At 47.9% G+C, this 24,318-nt stretch overlaps 2 long non-coding RNA genes across 3 annotated transcripts in view; both read left to right on the top strand.

Moving 5' to 3' along the window:
• The first annotated feature begins 414 nt into the window (after positions 1-414).
• Positions 415-24,318, top strand: part of LOC109281915 (uncharacterized) — a 36,963-nt gene continuing 13,059 nt past the window's right edge. Inside the window, exon 1 of one of the 2 annotated variants that reach the window (XR_002088711.2) lies at positions 415-603. This is a non-coding gene — a long non-coding RNA (uncharacterized LOC109281915). Of the gene's footprint in view, positions 604-14,756; positions 15,471-24,318 lie in introns of those variants that run through there. The other variant, XR_002088713.2, reaches the window with a different exon arrangement.
• LOC132243379 (uncharacterized) lies at positions 886-13,273 on the top strand. Its single transcript, XR_009454918.1, has 3 exons — positions 886-1,036; positions 12,879-12,948; positions 13,108-13,273. It is a non-coding gene; the product is annotated as an uncharacterized LOC132243379 (long non-coding RNA).

Below are 24,318 nucleotides of genomic sequence, written 5' to 3'. Positions count from 1 at the left end.
TATGACCACTGTTGGACAAGGTAGAGGCAATAACGAAATATCAAACTCCACGAACAAAGAGACAAGTGAGGGCCTTTTTGGGAATGGCAAATTATTACAGGAAATTCATCCCTCATTTCGCAGACTTACTGGTGCCTTTTAACCAAAATGGTAAAGGCAGCAGCTCCAACCAAAGTGAGATGGACACCAGAAGCAGAAGCAGCATTTCAAAAGGTGAGGGAGGCACTATGTACACAGCCACTACTATATACGCCAGACTTCAACAGACCATTTATGGTATTGACAGATGCATCCAGCTGGGCTATTGGGGCAGTGTTAGTCCAGATGGAGGAAGGAGAGGAACACCCAATAGCATACATTAGTAGAAAGTCACACCCCCTGGAAAGTAATTATGCGACAATAGAAAAAGAATGTTTGGCGATCAAATGGGCCATAGAAATGCTTTGATTTTATCTGTTAGGTCAGAAATTTACATTAATTACAGACCACGTCCCGCTGCGATGGCTTCAGAGCATGAAGACCAATAACTCTAGGCTGATGAGATGGGCCCTCAGTCTCCAACCATACTGTTTTGAGGTGGAGCATCATCCAGGGACTAAGAATGTAAGTGCTGATTTTTTATTTTTTTTTTTTATCTAGACAGTATGAAGAGGAAAAGGGTTCAGAGGGGAAGGGAAGACCCCAGACAGAAGGGGTTGGGGTGTGTAACAGGGAACCCTAGCCCTTTCACCAGAAAGCAGGTCTGCCTCTTTAAGGCCAGAACTTTCTGGGAATGGAGTACTGGTGAGGAAGTGGTTAAATGCTGAGCCTGGCCAGCTAGTCAGCTGACCGGAAGGGGCAGGACTATAAAAGCCCTGGGCAGAATGGCAATAAGGGGGACAGCATTTGAAGGGGAAGGAGAGCCTCTGAGAGCTCCACAGAGAAGCTGGGTGAGCGGTCCAAAGGCAGGAACTATGGAAACTGTGGGGAGACAGCAGCCGCACCAATGCAAGGACTGTCGGTGACAGAAGGGAGCTGAGGCATGAACCCTGTGAATGTAAGCTGATCTGCTGCTTTGCTTGATTATATTGGTTGGTGACAGTTATTATTTTTTTTCTTTTTTTTATTCTTATTATTGAATAAGACCAGCGGTTTGGGGCTATTCGGGGAAGGAGGAGGCCTCATTTTGGGGACCCACTATGGAGTGGGGACCCTGGAGCCAGTGATGGCATGGCTTTTTGGAGGGTACAGATGCAGCACTTTTGGGGGCACAGACTCTGGTGCCTGAAGGTGCAATCTTAAAAAAACTGGGGAGGTCTGGTGCACCTGGGGTGCAATTTCATTTTGGCTTTCTTTTAGACTGAAAGGGTATAGGTTCAGGGCTCTCCCCTGGTTTTGAACTTGTGGCCCCTTGGCTGTGGGGCTGGCACCCATGCCTCTGGGCCGGGCTCCAGATTGGAACAGGAACATGGGCCACGAGCCTCAAGACACTAGAAAATGCTAGAACCTTGGAGTCAAACCCTGTTTAGTGGGTTTAGACAGGGAGGCCTAGCTAGAGAAAAACAGGGATCAGGCCTGCATAGGTGAAAGTCCCCAACATACACAATACAATAGGCATTCTCCCACTAGCAAGATCATCATAATAATTTCTATCAAAATGTGGCAGGAGAGTATAGCGCAGGACATATGAACCCCAAAGAAGGCTCCAAGGGTGCCCCACGTAAGGCGCGGATTACCAGGAAGATGGTGCTGGGGAGGGCGACCTGTTACAAGCCCCTGTGGCCTTGGCCGAAACATCTGTATGTAAACGAAACCTCTGGTTGAAATTCGGGCGTATACAAAACCAGGTTGTGACAGAAGGCTGACTTCACCTGAACGAAGGCCACTCTAGCCTCAGGTATCCATTCTACCTGTCCCCCTTTTTTCTTCCTTTGTAACAGACCTGTCAATGGGGCCGCTAGTTCTGAAAACCACGGTATGAATTTCCGGTAATAATTCACTAAACCTAGAAAGGCTCTCAACTGTTTTTTGGTTTGTGGTTGTTTGTATGTCTGAATGGCCTCTACTTTATTAGCAAGGGGTGTAATTTTCCCCCTTCCAATTTTGAAACCCAAGTACTTCATTTCAATCTGTCCCAGGGCACATTTTTTTTGCATTGACTGTTAATCCATTGTGCCTGAGCTCTTCCATAATCTGCTGTACATGGCGTACATGTTGATCCCATGTCTTTGAAAAAAATTAGTATATCATCAATATATGCCACGGCCTATTCTTTATGTGTTAATAGTATCTTATCCATTAACCTTTGGGAAGAGGCTGCTGCCCCTTGTAGACCAAAAGGCATCTGTGTGAGTTGATATAGACCCCACGAGGTCTGAATCCTGTTTTTTCTTTATTTTCTGAGGCCACGGGGATCTGGCAATATCCTTTCATCAAATGTAATGTTGATATATACTTGGTTTGCCCTATCTTTTCTAGCATCGGGAAAGCATCAGAAGATGAAATTGAGTTTACCGTTCTGAAATCAATACAGAGTCGGATAGCCCCATCAGGTTCTGGAACTACCACCAAGGGAACCCTCCATGAACTTTGGGATTCTTTGATGATGCCCCAGTATAACATTTGCTCTATTTCACGTTGCACTGGTATATACAAGGCCTGTGGCAACCTTCTCTAGTGTTCCCTCACTATCTGGCCAGGGCTGGTCCTAATTCGGTGACAAATTCCTCGTGCTTTGCCTGGCACTTCTGTGAATACATCCTTAAATTCCCTAGCCAACTTTTCTAGTTATTCTTTTCCCCCTTCTGGCACCTGGGTCCCAATCATGGGTACTGCACAATTCATTCTTTGTGCCTCCGTAATCTCTGGTGCCTGTTCTTCTTCTACCTCTCTAGGGTCCATCAAGTAATTTTCACATTCCTCCCATTACTTTAACAGGTTCACATAATAAACTTGTTTCATTTTATGTGGCCCTGAACATTCTACTTTATAATTTGTGGGACCTACCCATCTACTTATCCTGAAAGGACCCTGCCATTTGGCGTACATTTTGCTGGTGTGATCAGGCAACATTACGAGGACTAAATCGCCCTCTTGAAATTCTCTTTCTCTAGTATTCTGGTCATATCTTTTTTTTTTTTTTTTTTTTTTTTATTCTTGACTTCTTTCTAAGTTATCTCAGGTGATCTGTCTTGCTTTCTCTAACCATTCTTGCAACTCTGTGACTTGTCAAGGGCCCCGTTCATACATAGGCTCATTCTCCTTCCAACCTTCACATATGATGTCGATCAGGCCTCGTGGCTTATGGGGGGAGCATCCTAAGGATGCTTGGGGTACTTCTTGTACTGCAAACAGAAGAGGGGGAAGACACCGCTCCCACCTTTTAGTATCCCCTTAAATACTTTTCTGGATCATTGCCTTTAAGGTTTGATTAAATCTCTCGACAAGACCATCAGTCTGTGGGTGATATACTGATGTCCTAAGGTGTCGTATCTTAAAAGTATTGCACTCCCTTGATTACAAGGGACATAAAGTTCATACCTTGGTCTGATAGTATCTCTTGAGGTATACTCACTCAAGTAATCCACCTGACCAACTCTTCCACTACCTTTGGGGCTATCGTAACTTTCATGGGCACTGCATTGGGATAGCGAGTTGCATGATCAACAAACACAAGGACGAACTGGTAGCCGGCAATGTTCTTAGGGAGTGGGCCATAAATGTCCAGGGTGATCTTATCAAAAGGCCGTGTCATGATCTCTAATGGTTGTAAAGGGGCCTGGGGGGTAACCGGTCTGAATACCATTGACATTCGGGACAGGATCGGCAGAATTGTTTCACTTGTTTATGTAGGCCCGGTCAATACACTTGTAGTATGAGCTGCGCAATTGTTTTATTTTGACCCAAATGTCCACCTAGGGTTAGTGCATTGGCTATTCTTATCAAATCCCTCTGGTATTGATGGGGTACCAAAATGTTCCACTTCCACTCCAGCTACCTTCCCTTTATCTATGTGGTAGAGAATATGATCCCTTACCTTAAATTGAGGATAACTTGTCAGTAGCTCAGGCCGCTCCATTACTCCTTCTCGTTTAGCAATATGCTCTGCATATACCTGTCAGAAAGCAGGTTCTGCAGCTTGTTCCTCCCTGAAGTTTTTGCCAGTGATCGTTTCTAAATCAATGTCAGGATGGTTGTTCATTTGATCTGGAGACTGAGTCTCTTCTCCATGGAAACCCTCTTCTAATTTCTCTTCTCTCTCTGTCTCCATCTTGTCATGCACCCTTCTGCCTCAAACTTGATCTACTACTTCATAAAAGTATGGCCAGTTCCTTCCTAATAGCATTGGGCATGGGAGAGTTCAGGCAAAACCTACTGACATTTCTTCCGATCTATCCATAACAGTAGTCTTCTCCAGGGATATGTATATGATTCCCCATGAATGCATACCATGCTGATATTTGTATCTAGCTTACCCTCTTGTGGGTCAATTACTCCTTCTCAAATCATTGTTTGTGCACAGCCTGAATCCAGTAAGGCTGGGATAATCACTGAACTGCCCTGTACTTGTACTATAGGTTTTGGTACCCGACTTGTTCTGTTAAGCCTTCCAAAACTACAGTTCATTTGTTCTTCATGACCCGGTTCTGAACCTTTCCCTCTCTCTATTTTGAACTCTCTTTCCCAGAATCACTGCTACCCTAGCCTTTTAGAACACTGCCAGGCTATGTGACCGGATCCACCACACCTAAAGCATATTATTCCATGTTCTGTTGATGTCTTCCCTGGTTGGAATACTTTTTCCACTTTCTTTATCATTATTCCTGTTTTTAGAATCCTTTCCCTTTTTTGTTCCAATTTCTCAGATGTTGAGAGCTTCTGCAAGTTGCAAGGCTTGTTCCATATCTCGGGGTTGATGTCGTCTAACCCAACTCTGGGTCTCTTCATCAAGGTCTTCAAGGAATTGTTCTAGAGTGAATATCTCAATTACATCCTGCAGTTTTCCCGTTAGGTTGGATCCAGCGTTCTACCATGTCTCTCAAAATCTGAGCCAGTAACCTGGGTCACTTCTCTTCTTGTTTCTTGTGCACATGAAAGTGTTGCCTGTAGAGTTTGGGAGATATTTCTAATTGATGCAAAATAGCTTTCTTCACTGTGGTATAATCATTCACCTCTGCTCAGGAAAGTGCCCTGTAAGCTGCTTGAGATTTGCCCTATCAGTAGAAGTCCTAACAAAGAGGCCCACCAGGTTGGATCCCATCCTGCTGCAATAATGGTTCTCTCAAAAGCCTCCAGGTAGGCTTCTACATCATCCTGTCCCATCATTTTAGGGATCTGGAATTTCTCTGATGCTCCTAATATGACCGCCTGTTGAGCCTCTCTCTTCTCACTGAGCTCTTGTCGCCGACTAAACACTGCCATTCTTGCTACAGCCTTCTGGCTCCTTACTTGTACTAATTCTTCCAGCTGTTCCTGTTGAGCTTGCATTATCTGCACCACCACTTGATGGGCTTGCTGCCAATCTTTTGGAGCAGCCATCCCCACCTGTATTGCAGCACTCTTCATTACTGTCTCCTTAGATTGTGTGATATATTTTTTTTCCAGCTTGTTTCAGTTTCCTGGCCAATGCACCATTGTGAGAGTTAAGCTACGCCCACAAAATAAATCGCCATCTCTTGTTTTAATATGAACTGGTTAATTTCCTTTATTTCTTGCCCGCCACAACTTTGATGGAATGAGATACTATATCTTCTTCATCTCTCAGGACTGTGTTTATTTCTGTATCTGTGGTTCAGCAAAAAATAATTCTTCTGCACAACTATTGCGTCTCTCTTAGATAAATAACATCTTATTATTAACATCTTATTAGTTCCCTCTGTTTTTGAGAACTCTCAATTTCTTGGTCGCTTGCCCCATTCTCCTCCACATGGGTCCCAAGCAAGTAGGAATCCTAGGTCACCTTGTATTTACTACTGATATCAAAATTCTGGGATTCTCTTCTCTTTGTTAGTTTTCATCCACTCTCATTCCTTTCTCTTAATTTTAAGTCTCTGGGATGTTACTCAATGTCTTCAGGTATCAGACTCACTGACTCAAAGTCCTCCTTTTGTTAACTCACTTCATCTTCCCAGGTAAGTCTCTCTCCAGGATCCTTCTTACATTCCCCTCTTCTCTTTCTTGTAGCTTCTCCCTGTTTCTTCTGGGTTGCTTTCTTCTCTTTTTCCAGCTACATTTGGGTTACTTCCCCTTTAAATCCTTTCAGCCACTTGCTGTCTCTCTCTCACAACCAGCACTCTCTCCCCTCTCTCTTTGTAGGTGCTTCTCTCTCTCTCTCCATCCAGGTAGCCCCACCCCGTTTTCTCCTGGGACTGGTTGCTAAGGTAAATTTTCTGCTTTCCTTCGCTCCCCAAAGTTCTGTGATGGGGCAGACTTGGTACCCCGTCACATCCATCAATTGAAATTTTCTGTTGCTACTGATGATACAGGTCATCTTAGGTTTCCAATCAACTGCACATCAATCACTTGATATGAGATTCAAGAAGATCTAATCTGATTTTATGGGGCTCATGTACACACCACGACTTTTGCCCTTTTATTCACTGCAACTGTGTGTCTGTTTGCATGAGTGGGACTTCCCAACACTTTAAACATCCTTCTTGTGCATTAAACTAAAATTCCTGAGACACAATTTAGTTTGGCTCACTAGGAATTAAAGCATTGCATCCATGGATTTGTTGCATGTAAACACAGAGGCATTCAAAGGTGTTTAATGAGCCTCTTTGTCCACCAGATGGTGCTGCAACTTTCTTGTAGTTTACTCCTTCAAATGACTTCTGCTTTATTTATTTATTTATTTATTTATTTATTTATTTATTTTCTTGTGTGGCTTTTTTTCCTGGTATTTTTTTGTTTGTGTTTTTTTGGTCGTTGCCAGCTCCTTGCGTCCACAGCTGCATGGCAGGGCACAGGCATGGGGTGGAGTGGTGGGGCCCAGGTTGAGGTAGTGGGGCAGCACTGGAACATCCTGCCCTCCTGTGTTGCCAGCCAGGGACTTGGCGTAATTCATCTGAAAACCTAGCATGTGCAAACACAGATGCGATTCTCCAAAATAAACAAGTTTAATTCTCTTAAACCCATTTATTTTAATGAAGATTAAAACTGGTGATGTGTACAAGTGTCCATGTACTTTGAAGCTGATAGAGAATTTCCAGCAGGCTTTTGATTAGGCCCTGAATAAGGAACTACAGCATCCTTAATATCTAATAGGTTCTGTTTTGTTTCTCCTCTAGAGTAGCATATCTCTGTTTGAAAGAAAGCTGCAGCTTTTGTTCCTAGAAAGGCATGACAGCTTTTGTGATCAGTTGAAGTCAATTATGAGCCTCCGAGGATGCATTTACTTTAATTTAGGTTCTATGTGTATGCTTCTCTGTTATTTGTTAGCACCCAAAGAGCCATTACTTTCATTACCTTGGTTCATAAATATAAAATAATGCCAGACAAATTGCACAAAGCCTTCTCTTGCCATTGGCATGAATGACAAGGGCTTTATCTTCTAACTTCTTGCCCTTTTGAAGGATTATGATAGTTCAAGTTTGATCTCTACCTGCATTACATCAGTATCTCCTTGCCAGCACCCTCTTCCACCAATTCCATGCAGAGTGATAGACTATAATTTTGTCCTTGATAATATCTACAACTGTGATCCCTCATTCATCTTTCATATTTGGCTTTTAACTTTAAATTTCTTCCCTTCCCCACCTGCCCCCAACTCAGCCCTTAATCTTTACTCTGTTGCCTTCAAGTAGCCTTGAATCAGGATACAAAGGAGCAAAAGGGAAGCTGTAATTGAAAGGAAACTGAGCTCTGAAATATTAGCTTGTTTGGTCTTCCAGCATGATTTGGGACTAGCCATTTAATCTAACAACTATTCCCTTTCTGGGACTAATCACTTAATCTAACAACTGTTCCCTTTCTAGCACCAAAGACAGAAAAGTTGGGGTGTGAAAATCTAATGATGATTAAAAACATATGCCGTATTGATAACTGATTATTAGGTCCTTAAATAACTTGCCACTGGTTATGATGGCATGTGTAATTAATGCTATCTGGGTTTACTGTGCAGCAATTTACTGCACAGTAACACAGCCCTAGGCAGGTGTCTATACATGCAGACATTTGGGAGCAGATTTGCTCCTTGTGGGACAGACATCCTCCAGCCCAGTCTTGCCTCCACCTGCAGCAGCTAGGGGCAACTAGAGACTCTGAACATAGCTCTACTCAGGTCCCAAGGGCACTCTTTAAAAGGCAGGCCCACACAGTTGCCACCTGTTTTTCTGACCTGGAGCAACCTGCAGTATGCTATGACTGCCTGGAGAGTCTGTGCCCACCATATGATAGCCCAAGGCCCTGGCACTGATGACCCGCACCCCAGGCTTCTGCTTACTGTCATGTTTCCCTACTGCAGTGACCACTACCTAGCCCAGGTCAGCCATGACTCCATCTGCTCCCCTGTTCTATGCAGCTGTGTGGCCAGGGTCACAAATGTCTGAGGCCCCTTGCCCCTGTTCTGATGAAAACCAGCCACTGGGCTGCACCCCCAGACCTCAAAAAAGATTCCAATGGACTTTGGTGATGCATAGGGGGTGCATATGGGTGCACATGCACTCCAAGATCAGCAATGCACCCCCTGTGGGTGGTCACTGACCATTGGTCAGCACTCACTGCCCAACCCCCCCACACCTCCATCAGCATCACGCCCATTTGTGGGAGCTCCCTGCTCAGCCCACCCCTACTGCCAAAAACCCCCATGGTTTCCTGCTGGAGCTCCCCACTCACCACTGCCCACCCTCACTGCCACCTGTGGGTGGTCACCATGCCCCCCCTCCCCCCCGCCCAGCCTCTGGGACCACGTGGCATTCATGCACTGAATGCAGTGCCAGGAGTGCCAGACCTCCCAGCTGGGTGTGGTGGCTGTTCCACCTGTCCTCATTAGGGACCCCCACCTACCTGCTCCTCCCCTGGCCCATGTGGCCCTATACTAGTCAGCTGCATCCCTGCCAGGTACATTTTCAACAGGTGCCTGGGCCAGACCCATGCACTGGTGGAATGCACCTTCAGCTGCCTGAAGTGATGCTGGTGCACCCTCACCACCCACCTTGAGGTTGTCATCTCTACAGCCTATGTGTTGAATAACATCTGTGAGGCCTGGGGAGAGCTCTTCTGTGATGCATGGGTGGAGAGGCACAGTGGACAGAGGACACCAGGCAGTGGGAATGCCAGTTGTGGAGGCAGTGACACCAATGCCCTGCTGCTCCCCACCACCCCACAAAGGCCCAAGGTGAGCTTTGCAATGAACAGCAGGGATCAGGGCACTGGCTGTGAAAGGCTCTGGTGGACCACCTGCTCCTGCACTGTATGCCACCTGATCAGCTGGCCATGAACACCAGGCCCACTGTGCACCCCAGTATCCCTTTCTCCATGCAAACTATGTACATTGTACTCTGTGTGCCCTCCCAGGTTGGGGGACAATGGTGTGGAGTCACCTATGGGGAAGACCCCTGGGACAGGCACCCGGCACCCTGGTCTCTGGCTGCACCACTGCAGGTGCAAACCCCATGGTGAGACCAGTGTGTGATGGGCTCACCTGGAAGCAAAAGCAGCCACTGCTCTGCCTGTGTGGCTATTTTCCTCTCCTGCTGCATGCAGCCAGAAGGGACTCTGTGTGATGCTAGCCCTGATGCAGGCAGCTTCTCTCAGGGACTGCATGGATCTTGGGTGAGCAGTTCAGGGGAAGGGGGGTGGCAGCAGGGGGCCTGCTTAGCAGGAGACCCAGGGAAGAGGCAGGGGGACCTGGCCACTCGAGATGCCACTGTACCTCAGCCCTAGCCCACTGCGGGGCTTGCTGTTGGGGGTTGGGTGGCTGCCAGGGGGCAGGTGGGGCCAAAGCCAGAGGCTGGGTAGCAGGTGGCACAAAGGAGACTGACAGGGCCAGGATTGGGTCCAGCACCTGGTGGTCCTCCACCATGGCCTCCACTGCCCTGTCTACCATGGCAGCCTGCCACTCAGGGTCCTTCAACATCATCTCAAGGAGGGTAATGCCTCTAGAGGGACGAGAGCCTCCCAGTCCCTCTCCAGCTTGTGTGCGACACTCTCCCACTAGCATTCAATGTCCTCAGCATGCAAGGCCCACAAGTCTGCCAGCCACTTCTCCACCATGGTGACCAGGCGGTCCAGCAGCAGGGTCCATTTTTGGGTCCACCACTGCCAGAACAAGTGCATATGGAGGATCCCAGCCAAAAGTTGCACTGACCCTGAAAGCACACCCCCAGCAGCAGCTGGTGCCTCCTCTGCACGCAGCTGATGGACCTGCAGAACCAGGAGAAAGAAGCTGTTAGTAACAGTTTATAATTTTCTGAGATAACATGCGTGCATTATACCAGGGGTGTGCTGCCTGGCCTCAGATTGGGGGTCATGCATGCACAGGTGCCCAGGGACCAGGGTAAGTCACAGGTGGCCAAGCCTTCCATCCCTGCTGTTTCCACAGGGGCAGGTAGTCTACTCCAGAATCTCCCCTCCTCCCTGCTTCTCTTCTTCCAGGTCAGGCAGTTTCCTCCCATGCCACTAGGCCTGTGCTGGACAGGCTTGTGGGACAGGAGGCTCCCACGTGACTGGGACATGTAGCTGGTGATGCTCCTGCACCCTCCCAAATAGGCCACTCCCCCCCCCCACGTATGGCCTGCAGCCTGAGTCTGCCCCTGCTGAGAGCACCCTGGCTGCACCATGGTTAGCTGTTTATGTGCACCATGGGGTGCCTGACCCACTATATCCTGCTGCTGCTGAGTGTCATGTTGCCCCAGGTGCATCTGGGTACCTGGCATGGGACCCTGAGCTTCAATGATGCCTCAGGCAAGCCTGCCCTCCCCATAACATGTGCCACTGCTTGGAGTGCCTATGCTATGCCTGTGCCTATGCTATGATTCTATGCCTGCCATGGCTGAGAATGATATCACTGCAGGCATTGAGTTTCCCCACATATAAGAGACCCATGACTGCCTACCTGAGAGGGCACTGGCTTTTCAATAAAATTTTGCAATGCCTATTGCCTTCCTGTATGTTGCCAGGGGGAATTCCAGGGACTGGGGGGGAGCTGGGCCAAGCAGGGTGGAGGGGGGGAAGGGGCAGAGGGGATAGGAGGGTTGGGAGAGGAGGGCCCTCCTCCCAGTGTGGAGCTCACTGGATAGGCATTGCAGGCATCCCCAGTGGTCTGAGTCTTTCCCCAATGGTGACAACAAAGTATGGCTCCCACCAATATGATGGGGTGCAAGGGCACAGTGCCTAGCTTCCTGGCTACGGCCCCCTCTGGGGAGAAGCTGGACCTTGTCAGGGTGTATAGCACCGTCCCTACTCTGTCCTCCTGGATGGGGCTGCACACTTGGAGCTGGTGTGGAAGCCACTGACCTGGGCTTCCAGAGCTGCTGGATGAGGCTGGAAGTGGAGGATGCACTGGGATGTGCTCCTGGTGCCCCAAGGGGTCCTTTTCCTCATGGTTGTAGCTGCCAGGCTATAGTGGAGGCTCTGGTTGGCCACCCATTCTGGAGAACATGGTGCAGCTCTGTTGAGGGTCCCAAGGAGTGAGGGTGTGGTTGAGCTGCCCTATAAAGGGCATGGTCCTATGGGAACCACCAAGTGGCAGTTGTGGCCAGTGACACAGACCCACAGGGCCTTGACCTTTGTATGGTACTGCCACACAAACTGCTCGTGCCTGCACTCCTTCATACAGCCCACCAGTGCCTCATAAATGTGGGTGTTGGAGCACCTGCCTCAGCAACTTGGCTCTGAACCTCAGCAACTCCCCACAGTACCACAAGGTCCATGATCTTGTCCTGGGACCAGTTGGGCCCCTGAGACAGTGTGTGGTATCAGGGAGGACACCAGCATGGCTTCTTTGGCACTCAGGGGCTGTAGCTATGAGTCTGGGTGATGCCAGGTCTGGGCATGTGCCTGTAGTCCAGGGGCATGGAGCTTGGGAGACAGGCAGGTGGTGGGGCTTGGCCTGGGTACCACCACAGGGTTCCATTAGCCTGCCTTTGCAGGTAGTAAACTAATCATTCAGTAGACTAATTTACTGCATAGTAAGTACTTGTAGATGACGATGCTTTACTGGGCACTAAATCAGCCTACTGGGGTGTGTGTAGATGAAACAAAATTTCCCATTTATATCGATGCAACTGCATTTGTGTTTGCATGATCCTGGTTCTCCCGCTGCTTTAAAGTCCATTTAGCACCCTAAACTAACACTCAGAGATGTGTTAATTTGTGTCACTTTTGTGTTACACAGCTCCAAGTGTGGATTTTGTTCATGCAAACAGCTAGAGACTCCAAAGACTTGTAATTAATCCCCTTCACCATGAGGGGCAGTTGTGTTCCAGCCTTTAGTCAGTAGGTGGCACTGTATGTCCTTTTTTTTTTTTTACCCTCTTTCAGTCCTCGTGCCTCACCCCTTCCTCCTCTGCAGTCAGGTCATGTTGGTATGTGTCTGCTTATTTGTTTGTTTGTCCTTTTTATTACTTTACAATTTTATTACTTTAAAAAAAAATGGGGGGAAGAAATATAATTTTCTACCCCCTTTTAATTGTTCCCCCCACCTATTGTTTATGTCTTAACCCCACCATCCGTGTACCCTACTGTTCTCCAGCCTCGCCTCCCCCAGTAGCCTCCACCTGCTGTGACCCCTTTGTACCCTGTTGACTGCCAGTGCAATACCCATGGCTCCCAGTGGCACTGACAATACCAGTAGAGTGGTGATTTTTCTGCAACTATTTTGAAACTTTGGAGGGAGGGAGTGGTTACATGATGTCCTTCAGTATTGCAACCTGAACTTGCATCACATTCCATTCCAGAGTTGTGAGTCCAAAACCCTGCCTGCCAGACTCAGCAGCTGGGGTATGCAGCATCCTGGGTGATATTTAGGTAATATGTCCAACCCTCTGTGTGTGTGTGTGAATGTGTGTGTGTGTGTGTGTGTGGGGGGGGGGGGGGCGGGGCAGGGGTTGGCAAAGGTCTGTTTTTTCAACTGTGTGCCAAGCCCGCCTTCTCTTCCTCTTCTTCTCTTTTCCTCCCACATTTCAGAAAACTTTTGTAGGTGGAACTTGCCAGGGATGAGCCCACAGGCCAGTGACAAGTGAAGTAAAGTGGCTGATGGTCTCCAAAGAAACTTTTTTTGTTCCCATTTTTTTTTTTGTTACATTTTGTATTTATTTTATTTTTATATATATTGTCAATTTGTACATGGTTATTTTTGCTATTTGTTTTAATTTCAGTAAAGTTTTTTGTTCTACTATATAATAGATGTGTATTTTTTTAGTAGATGTAGATGTGTCCAATAAATCCAACCATCACAAAGAAAAAAAATTACACATCTATTATAATTCTTTGGGATGGTTGGATTTATTGGATAAATTCACTAAAGTCCGGTTTGCACCTCGAGAGAACAAGAGGGAGCTGAGCAGAGGCTGGAGGTTGGAGAGGGGGTATCTGGTCATGTCTGGGCAGTTCTTCATGGGAGCTTTGTCCATGCAATGACGGCTTGTGCTGCAGACAGCATTGTGTAAGCATTGCAATAGCTGGCCTGCTTAGTTCTAGGACTTGGCATGTTCTTTTTTTTTTCCTACTCACCTGGCCTTTTTGGACATCTACAGTGAATTTTTGGTATTTGCACATCCAGAGGTTCTGTCTCTGGATGCATAGCAACCCACTGATTATCCAGAGATTTTGCATCAGATGGTTATCCCCAGACATATTACTGAGAGGTGCCTGGAGAGGAGGCCAACCAATTGGAAATATGGGCCTTGTTTGTGTCCAGCCTGGGAAGCAACCACATTCACTCCCCTTCCCTTGCCACCTGCAAACCCCCAGCTCCTGTGGTCCATGAAAGCAAACAGGAGCAAGTACAAATCATAATTGTTTCTTCCTCATCTTTATGTTTTTTCACAATACATTAAATTTCAATCAATTCCATTGAGAGACCACAATAAAGCTAAAACAGTTTTACACTATAGTCATGCATAGGATAAAACACCAATTCACAATTATGCTCCTATGCCCTTTCTGTAATATATATGAATGGATGGAGGGTTGTGTGGCAGGAGGGTGAGAGGGAGGGATGAAGGGAGCCAGGCAGGCAAGCAGCTAGCCTGGTTACTGGCCCTTCCTAATTACTGATGGCTCTGAGAATTTTATAGTCAAGCATTACTGAAAAATTGCGGGGTATCATAGTACTTAGGGTCAGAAGGGACCTAAACAGATCATCAGGTCTGACCCCCTGCCCCAGGCAGGAACAGGTGCTGGGATCATATCACACCAGACAAATAACTGTCCAGCCTCCTCTTGAAGACCCCCCAAGGTAGGAGAGAGTACCACCTCACTTTAGAGCCCATTCCAGAGCCTGGCATCCCTAACTATAAAGTAATGTCTCCTGAAGTCCAGCCTGAACCTTCTCTCTAACAATTTGTGGCTGTTTTTCCTAGTAACCCCGGGTGGTGCCCAAGGGAACAGAGCTTCCTCCGCTGGTCCCCCCTGGTGAGTTTGTAAATGGCCACCAGATCCCCTCTCAGCCTTCTCTTGTGGAAGCTGAATAGTTTTAGGCCCTTTAGCCTCTCGTCATAGGGCCTGCCTTGCTGCTCCTTGACCCTGAGCGGTCCTCCTCTGGACCCTCTCAATGCTAGCCACATCTCTCTTGAATTGTTCAGCCCACCACTGAATGCAGTACTCCAACTGTGGCCTGACCAATGCCACAAAGAAGGGAAGGAGCACCTCCCTGGAGATGCTTGTGATGCATCTGTAGATGCATGACAAGGTGCGGTTAGCCTTACTGACCGCTTCCTTGCATTGGCAGCTCATGTTCATCCTGGAGTCAACAATGACTCCAAGATCCCTCTCTGCCACTGTGTTGACAAGAAGGGTGTTTCTCATCCTATAGGTGTGTTGCTGGTTCCTTCTCCCTAGATGCACTTGTCTGTGTTGAATTCCATCCTAGTTTCACCCGCCCACCTCTGTAACCTGTCTAGATCTACCTGGATTCTGTCCCTCTCCTCCAATGTGCCCACCCCACCCCACAACTTGGTGTCATCAGCAAATTTGGACAGTGTGCATTCCACACCCATATCCAGATTGCTGATAAAGATGTTGAACAGTACAGGCCCGAGAACTGAGCCCTGGGGAGCTCTACTGCCCACATCCCTCCTGGTTGAAAATGACCCGTCCACCACCACTCTCTGGGTGTGACCATCTAGCCAATCTGCCACCCATCTGACTGTAGTCATCAATGCCACAGTCACCAAGTTTTTTTTTTTGTTTGTTTGTTTTGTTTTTTTTGTTTTTAAGAGAATGTGGTGGGAAATCATGTCAAAGGCCTTCTGAAAGTCCAGGAAGATGACATCCATCCTGACACCCTCATCCAGGGACTTTGTGACTTGATCATTAAAAGAAACCAGGTTAGTCAGGCAAGACCTGCCCTCAATGAACCCATGTTGGTTGCCCCTGAGCATTACCTCCCATGCTGGGCCTTTGGAGATGTGCTCCTTGATAATTTTCTCAAAGGTCTTCCCAAGGACTGAGGTAAGACTGACTGACCTATAATTGCTGGAGTTCTCTTTTCTCCCCTTTTTGTAAATGGTACCACATTGGCCCATTTTCAATCCTTTGGTACCTGGCCAGTGTCCCACGAGCACTCATAGAGCTGTGCTAGGGGCCTCGCTATGACCCCCACCAGTTTTCTTAGCACCCTCGGGTAAAGAGCATCTGCACCTACTGATTTAAATATGTCCATTCCCTCCAAAAGTTCCCTAACTAGGTCATCCCTGACCCTAGGCATGGTGGTGCCTCCCCTGGGACCATCTGTAGTTCTAATGGGGGAGATGTCCTGGTCCTTGTTCAGGAATATGGAGGCCAAGAATTCATTAAAGAGGTCAGCTTTTTCATTTGCCGCAATTGCCAGATTGCCAAGCCTATCCTGTAGGGGCCCCACGTTACCCAGTGCCTTCTTCTTACTTCCTATGTATTTGAAAAAGGACTTTTTATTATCCTGAATTCTGGCTGCTAGCCCTAGCTCCATCTGTGCCTTGGCCTTCCTAACAGCCTTCCTGCAGTCCAAAGCAATGGAGGTGTAATCCTGCTTGGTCATAGCCCCTTGTTTCCACTGTTTGTACACCTCCTTTTTTGCCTTCAGGCATCCCTGGATGCCTTTGCTGAGCCATAGAGACCTCTTAGCACTTCTGCCCACCTTGGTGCGCGCTGGGACTGACTCCTTTTGAGCTCAGAGGATTGTCTCATTGAGGAACAACCACCCGTGTTGAACTCCCATCTCATTGAAACTCTGAGACCCCAATGCCTCTCCTACTAACCTTCTTAGCTTACAGAAGTCAGCCCTCCTGAAGTCAAGGAACTCTGCCTTGCTTCCACCACCCTGCTCTGGATAGTAAATTCCAGCAGGCGATGATCACTGTCACCCAGGTGGTTCAGTACCTACAGACCCCTCACCAGGTCGTCACTTGTGGCAAGGACCAAGTCCAGCAAGGCATTTTCCCTGGTGAGACTATATACCTCCTGTGTTAGGTGAAGGTCCTGTATCCTGGCTAGGAACTGTGAGTGGTCAGACCTGGCTGACTGCTCCTCCCAGTCTGGGTAGTTTAGGTCACTCATGGCAACCACATCCCTTGATTTTAATGCCTCCGTAAGCTGACCTGAGAATTCCATGGCCAACTCATTCTTCTGGTGGGGAAGTCTGTGATAGACACCCACTATCAAGTCCCTTTCCCCATGCCTCCCTTGCATTCTTACCCAGAGTGCCTCATTTACCCTTCCTGTGACCCCATCCTGACAATTGAGGACGTGTATTGCTCTTTGAGCTATAGTGCTACACCCCCCCCCCCTTTTCTATGCTGTCTCACCTGTACAGCCTGTATCCCTCAATGTCCACTGCCCAGTCATGGGTAGAATCCCACCAGTTTTATGTGAGCCCCACTAGGTCTGGGTTTTGCTAGCTAGCAGGAGGATGAGTTCCTCCTGCTTATTCCTCATGCTTTGAGTATTTGTGTAGAAGCATTTGAAGCCTCCTGTAGGTGCCTGTGCTGCCCCCTTGTTCCTAAGTTTGCCCTGGCCCCTGTCACTTACCTGGGTACTACCTGTGCACATCACCTGGCTTGATGACGAAGTGTCCTCATGTTCCTCTGCATCCCTGTCCCCCAGTGAACATAGTTTAAAGCTCACTGTATGAGATCAGCCATCCTAGAAGAAAAAAACATGCTTACCTTTTGAAGAGAGATGAAGCCCATCCCACGTGAGCATGTCTTCTGTACCTGGGGAGCTGACACTGAGGTAGCATGAGTAGCCCTGGCTCTGGAGGTGACCATCTGCGGTGGGTCCCTCCTAGGTGGCTTTGCCTCTAGGTTCCTGACTCTGCAGAGAATGAAAGTACCTGTCAATTTTGTCCTCAGCTTCCCTAATCCCCCGCAGCCTGCTGACCTCAGCCTGGAGTTCCCTCACCTGCTCCTCCAAGGCCTGAAGGTGGGCACATGTTGGACAGGTGAGGGAACTCCCACTGCCCCCTCCCCTCCAGGATGCTGAGGCCCTTCCAGGCAGTCCCCACAGAAAGGGGAGGAGAGTGGCTCCAGCCCCTCACCCCCCGTGGGCTCCATCTGGGTGGAGGCCGCAGAGAAGCTCCAGGCAGGCAGTGCCACCTCGGCCAGGGCCCTGGCAGTCCACTGTACTCACCATTATTGTAGAGTGAAGTGCCCTCCTTTCTCCCCTGCTGAAGTTTCTGACCTGGCTCCTTCTGCACTGCTGCCTTGTGCTAATGCCGGTGCGCTCTTACAGAGAGGGCATGTACTCCTTAACACAAACTAGCCTGTGAACTGCCTGCCAACTGCTCCTGTTGGCAGTCCCTATTCAATGGCTCCCTGGTTACAGGCTCCCTGGTTGCCTAGATAGTCTCCTTCTATACCTTCCTGGGCCAGGCTGACTCAGGCCCAGGCAACTATCCCACAGCAATCAAGCAATCAGCAATCAACACTCCCTCCTAGCTTCTCAGAGCACACACCCACCCACAACACAAACACACAGTCATTCAGCTAACCCTGAACTACAGGCAGCTGGATCATTTACCTTTTTTCCTGGGCAGGATCTAGTGCCTGGCCTGGCTTCTCTTCTCCTTCCTCCTCTTGCCTCCAGCAACTGCCTGGAAAATGCTCGTGTTGGCAGTCCCTGTTCACTGGCTCCCTGGTCACAGGGTAGACTGCTATTGGATGGAGGGAGGTCAAATTCTTGGCCAGTGCTAGTCTGCATGCAGCCAGCCAGAATTTTCTTGCAAGAAAGAAACCAACCCACTCACCCACCCACAAAGCTTAGTTAGGGAGAGGCCCCCTCAGGTGGGGGCCCCCAGGAATGGTTGCAAAGGGGCCCCTCAGGAAGGGTGGGGGAGAGAGGTGCAGTACTACTCTCCATTACATTGTATCTTTGGAATCTTTGATGGCCACAAAGCTTAGGGAGGGGTGGAGGGGGCCCCCAGGTGGGTGGGTGAAGGAGAGGTAGAGGGAGGGTGGGAGGAATCCTGCACACCCTTCCCAGTTACTGACCATGTCCCACCCAGCAGGATTGGGTGGGGGAGGCAGCCATGGTCACAAAAGGGGCCTCCTCAAGTGGAGGCCCCCATACACAGTTGGGGCCCCCTCAGATCCAGATCAGTCCAACTCCCCATTGCATTGTATCTTTGGAATCATGTTTTCTTTGGGATGGTTGGGTTTTTTTTCAGAGACCGTGCCCACCTCAGTGGCAGGGCATGCTGTGCTGGGGGGGTGGGGGGGGCAGGGGGAGGAGAAACGATTAGTCATGGTGTCAGTGGAAAGACTGGAAAAGAGTTGCAGAGTTGGAGGGTGGACTTCTTAAGGATGCAGACCAGCAATCAATTCCATTGAGAAATCAAAATAAAGCTAAAACGCTACAGACTTTCTACCCCCTGTTAAATCTTTGGGCTTCCACACCAGCTATAGTGTATTCTCTCGTGTGTCCCCCAATCTGAATTTGGTGGTAGGTACATGGCCAGTAACCAGGTGCAGGGTGAAAAGACTATATGAAATGGGCCTACAGAACTTGTGCAAATTGAGCTCATGCTCAGGCCACAGCCAGTGAAGAAGCCTCCGCTTCTGCCACTACAGTGGTCAAAGCTAACCAGGAGGTGGGTGAAAGGTACGAGAGAAAGGCAAAGAAACCAAGAAGGCTTCTGCAATTCAAAGAAGAAACTCAAGCTTTTTGTGGGGAAGAAGGCACCACCTGTGACCCAAGACCTCTGCCACTGCAGGGATAGCTTCTGCCACTGGCTCCCAAGGAGAAGGGTGGAAGCAGGTAGGGTTTCCCCACATAGCAAGAAACTTTTCCCCAGCAACAATTCCAAAGATACAAAGTTGCAACAGAGAGGTGTCATAAGGCACAGGGCAAGTGGGGCCAAGAGGTCTTGGCCAGCAACCTAGAAGCAGAAGGCTTTGGGGCCAGTACCAACTTAGAAGAAGGCTTTGTGGCCAACACCAACTCCAGAGGCACAAGGGCCAAGGAAGGTTGCTGAGGTGTAAGGCACAGGGCAAGTTGGGTGAAGAGCCTACTACCCAGAACGCGGAGTAACCTGCTTCTTGGCCAGAAACCATAACAAAGGTTTGCAAGGAACAGGAGTAAGGAACGGAGAGGTGTAAGGCACAGGGTAAGTAGTGATGCTTGCTCCAGAGCATGTGAACAAGTCTAAGCTTCTTCCACCTCCCAAGGAGAAGGGCAGGAAGCAGGCAACACTACTCAGACTGTGGAAGTGTTGGCCAGCAACCAAGAAGGCCAGCATCCAAGAAGATCTCCTCCATGATTCAGAGGAGAAACTGAAGCCTCATCTCCTTACTTAGTGGAAGGTCCCAGATGTGACCTAAGCCCTCTGCCACTGCAGTGAGCACAGCTTTCTTTGTGGCCAGCAGCAATGACTCCAAAGCTACAAGGTTGCAATGGAAAGGTAGGTGCAGAGGTGGGCAAGTGGGGTGAAGAGCCCACAGGCCTGATACAGATTTACCACGACTTGAGGAAAGAACTTTTTTTAATGGAAAAACTAATAAATCCTCATAGACTACTATAGTAATAATTATTTTTGAAGGCACACATGCTACAGTAGTTTATGAGGATTTTATGTAGCAATTTTCTGCAGTGCAGAAGTGCATTTTCTGAGTCATGTCCAGTAACCATGAAGGAGTGTTTAGGGAGGAAGTATGCCAGAGCACCAACCTGGGTGCTAAGAGTCCCAACCATGGGGCAGGAGGGAGCTATGGAGGGAACATGCCTGAGCTAAGAGCCAATCCCCCAGTCATGGGGCAAGAGGGAGCTAGAGGTCTTGGCCAGCAAACAAGAAGGCGGCTTTTCTGGCCAACACCAATTGCAAAGTTACCAGTGTGCAATGGAGAGAGGTCAGGTCAGGATGTGTCTGCTTGGTTGCTGAGGTGTAAGGCAGAGAGCAAGTGGGCTGAAGAGGAGGTCTTGGCCAGCTAGCAACCAAGAACACGTCTTTGTGGCAAGCACCAACTGCAAGGTTCCAAGGATGCAGCAGAGGGGAGGTCTTGGCCAGCAATCAAGAAGAATTTTTGTGATTAAGGAACGGAGAGGTGTTGCTTGTGCCAAACTGTGAACAAGACTCAGCTTCTGACACTTCTCCCAAGAAGAAGTGGGGAAAGCAGGCAGGAAGCAGCAGAAGAAGGACGGCAAGCAGGCAGAGCAAGTGGGGTGAAGAGGTCTTGGTGAAGGCCAGCAACCAAGAAGAAGGGCTCTGCCATTTAGAGGAGAAACTAAGCTGCAGGTTCCTTAGTGGAAGTCTCCCACTGCAACCTGATCCCTCTGCAGAAAACTGTGCAACAGTGAATAAAATGTGCTTGCACAACTTGTCCAGCTGGTACTGATTCAGGACATGGCCAGTAGTCAGGAGGAGAGAGAGAAGTCTATGTAGGCCTAGAGAACTTGTGCAAATAGATCTGACGCTTGGGCCAAAGTGCATCAGCTTCCGCCACTGCAGTGATCCAGGCTCCCAAGGAGAAGGCTGGGAAGCAGGCAGTGTTTTCACTACCCAGCAAGAAGATTTCTCCCAGCAAGGATTACAAAGTTACAAGGGTGCAACCAAGAGGTGCAAGGCATGGGGAAGTGGGTTGAAAAGACTACTACCCAGAATGTGGAGCTCATGTCCGGCCATGTCTGCTTGGTTGCTTGTTGAGGTGCCAAGGGTGCAACGGAGGGGAGGTCTTTGGCCAGCAACCAAGAAGATGGTATTAACAAAAGGTATTTAAAATCCTTAAAAATGTTTTCTTCAGATTTTACAGAAGGAACATATAAAGTAAGATTTTGACTTTCTATTACTTAATATGGTCCTGGCTCCCAAGGAGAACGCTGGAAAGCAGGCAGAGGTTTCCCCACACAGGAAGAAGATTTCCCCCTGCAATGATTCCAAAGTTACAATGGTGCAACCGAGAGGTGTAAGGCACAGGGCAAGTGAGGCAAAGAGCCTACTATCCAGAATGTGGAGGTCATGTCAGGATGTGTCTGCTTGGTTGCTTCCTGAGGTGCCAAGGGTGAAATAGAGGGGAACTCTTTCTTTGGCCAGCAATCAAGAAGAAGGTATTAACAAAGGTATTAAAAAAACTTGAAAAGGTTTGGGGTTTTTTTTTTTCAGATTTTACAAGAGGAAACTATAAAGTAAGATTTTGACTTTCTGCTGAAATCAAAATATTACTTAATATGGTCCTGGCTCCCAAGGATAAGGCCAGGAAGCAGGCTGGGGTTTCCCCACATAGGAAGAAGCTTTCCCCAACAATGATTCCAAAGTTACAATGGTGCAACTGGGAGGTGTAAGGCACAGGGCAAGTGGGGTGAAGAACCTACTACCCAGGCTATGGAGGTCTTGGCCAGCAACTGAAAAGAAGATAGTAATAAAAGCTATTAAAAAACCTTAAAAAGGTTTTTTCAAGATTTTACCAGAGGAAGATACTGAGTAATATTTTGATTTCAGCAGAAAGTGATGCATTAGTGTAAAGAGAATGCTACATCCTGAAGGCCAGTAACCAGGAAGAGGGCAAGAAGTGTTTTCTGTGCATGGAAGTATGTTGTGGAGTAGTAGTGTTGTAATGGTACAGCCTGAAAGAAGGTAGGGGAAAGACTATTTTTTCCTCTGCACAATTCAGAGGAGAAACTCAAGCCTCATCAGCTTCCTTAGTGTAAGGTCCCCGATGTGACCTGAGCCCTCTGCCAATACAGTGGCCAGAATTCACAAGAACAGCTTGATTTGTGACCAGTTACAAGTTCAGGAACCATGTTCAGGAGCCAGGAGGTGGCCATTTCCTTCACCCCCCAAAGGGGAAAGAGTCAGGGAGGGTGGGTGCATAATCATCTTCCTTATGCTCAGTGTCTGCTTTCTCATGGAAAGGAATAAAACTGTAATTGTAATTCTATATGTAACAGAAGTATGTAGAACCCTTGGCTACATATATATGGTGGTGGCCCAGGATATGTGTGATGAGTGCAAGGTGATATGGCAGATCTACCTGCTTTGAAAAGAATTGAACAATTTCAATCATTCTTGACCATTAATAAACCATAATTAATATTACTCTATTATAATAAGCTCTTATGAATATAATGCTATTGGAATTAATAGCTAGCTGCCTTTCACTGTTAGCATTACCTGTTGTTATATTATAAGTCTATATCAGGCAGGATGAAAGTCAGCTATGATTAGAATGCATCATAATAGCTGTTGAGAGAATGAATCCTGAAGGAACTGTTGTCATGATGCTCTTCATTTTCTCTTTCTTTCTTCCTTTCTCTTTTTGCCTCTTGTCACACCAACAAGAATGATCAATCATCCTGCAGCTAGCAGTGGAAGGGGATCTGAAAACTGGAGGGAGGCAGGATAAAAACAATTTGTATTGAAGTATTGGTGCCCCTTGTGCACCTCACGTACTTTGCTTCATGCCCTTAAAATTCCACCAGCCCTGTTTATAATATATTTGAACTAAACAATGTACCCTCTCCCCACCTCAATCAAAGCTGGCTACATATATATGATGGAGGCCACGGATGTGTGTGATGTGTGCAGGGTGATAAGGCAGATCTACCTGCTTTGAAATTAATTGAACTGTCACAATCATTGACCATTAATAAATTGTAATTAATATTACTATTACTACATACTCTTATTTACATAATACTACTGTAAGTAATAGCTGCCTACTATTAATATTACCTGTTGTTATATAATAAGTTATATCAGGCAGGATGAAAGTCAACTATGATTAGAATGTAGTTGTTGAGAGAATGTATACTGAAGGAACTGTTCTGCTCTGCATTTTCTTTATTTCTTCCTTTCTCTTTCTGCTTCTTGTCACACCAACAGGGATCACAACAATGAGGCTAGCAGTGGAAGGTGACCTATAAACTGGAGGGAGGGAAGATTAAAGGAGCACAGGAATTTGTATTGTTGTGGTGCCTCTTGTGCACCTCAAGTACCTTCCTTCACATCCCCTAAAATTCCACCAGCCAGCCCTGTTTACAATAAAATTGAACTAAATAATGCAGGAGTGAGGGTGGCAGCACCCCAGCATTGTACCCGGGGCCTGGAGACCATGTTATGCCACTGGTGCACAGCCTTGGGCAAATCGACCAATGCCCTGCCCCACCCCACGCACAGCTGATCCCTTGTGCCGCAGCTGCGGTGCGGGAGGGGAGTTGGAGAGCTTCTATTTATGCCCCCCTAGAGATGACCATCAGGGCAAAGAGAAGTGTCAGGTGTGGCACATCACCACTTCATCAGTTTGGTGTAGCACATCGCCACTTCATGAAGTGGGGTGTGTGGCAAGCCAGTAGGGGGTGCTCCTGTGCTGAGCCATCCACTTCACTGCACCCAACCACCTTCCAGGCTCCAAGTGCCTCCCTTGGGGTGCCTCATATCTAGCTGACCCCCTTCCTGGAGCACACCTGCTAGCCTGGGGGTAGTGTTGCCGCCACCCAGGTTATGGCCTGATCTTGGCACTGCGCCCCCTGGGAAACACAGGCCTAGTATTCCTTGAGTGTACTTGACATATTTCAAGATCTTGGGGTGCTTCCCTCAGTCTGAAACACAAATAGTAGTCTCCCTTAGTCAGCCAAGCCAAAGGCACCCCAAGGCATAATCTAGACCCACTCCCAATAGTCTCTCATGCTACGTACAAAGGAGAACTTTATTGGTTATGAGGAGTAGGTTTGGAATAGGGTACAGAGTAGAGCAATACCTGATAAATCCCA

The sequence above is a fragment of the Alligator mississippiensis genome, chromosome 9 (genome assembly GCF_030867095.1).
Source record: "Alligator mississippiensis isolate rAllMis1 chromosome 9, rAllMis1, whole genome shotgun sequence".
NCBI lineage: Eukaryota > Metazoa > Chordata > Crocodylia > Alligatoridae > Alligator > Alligator mississippiensis.
The sequence above is the reverse complement of the archived record's forward strand: the minus strand, read 5'-3'. Positions and strand labels throughout refer to the sequence as shown.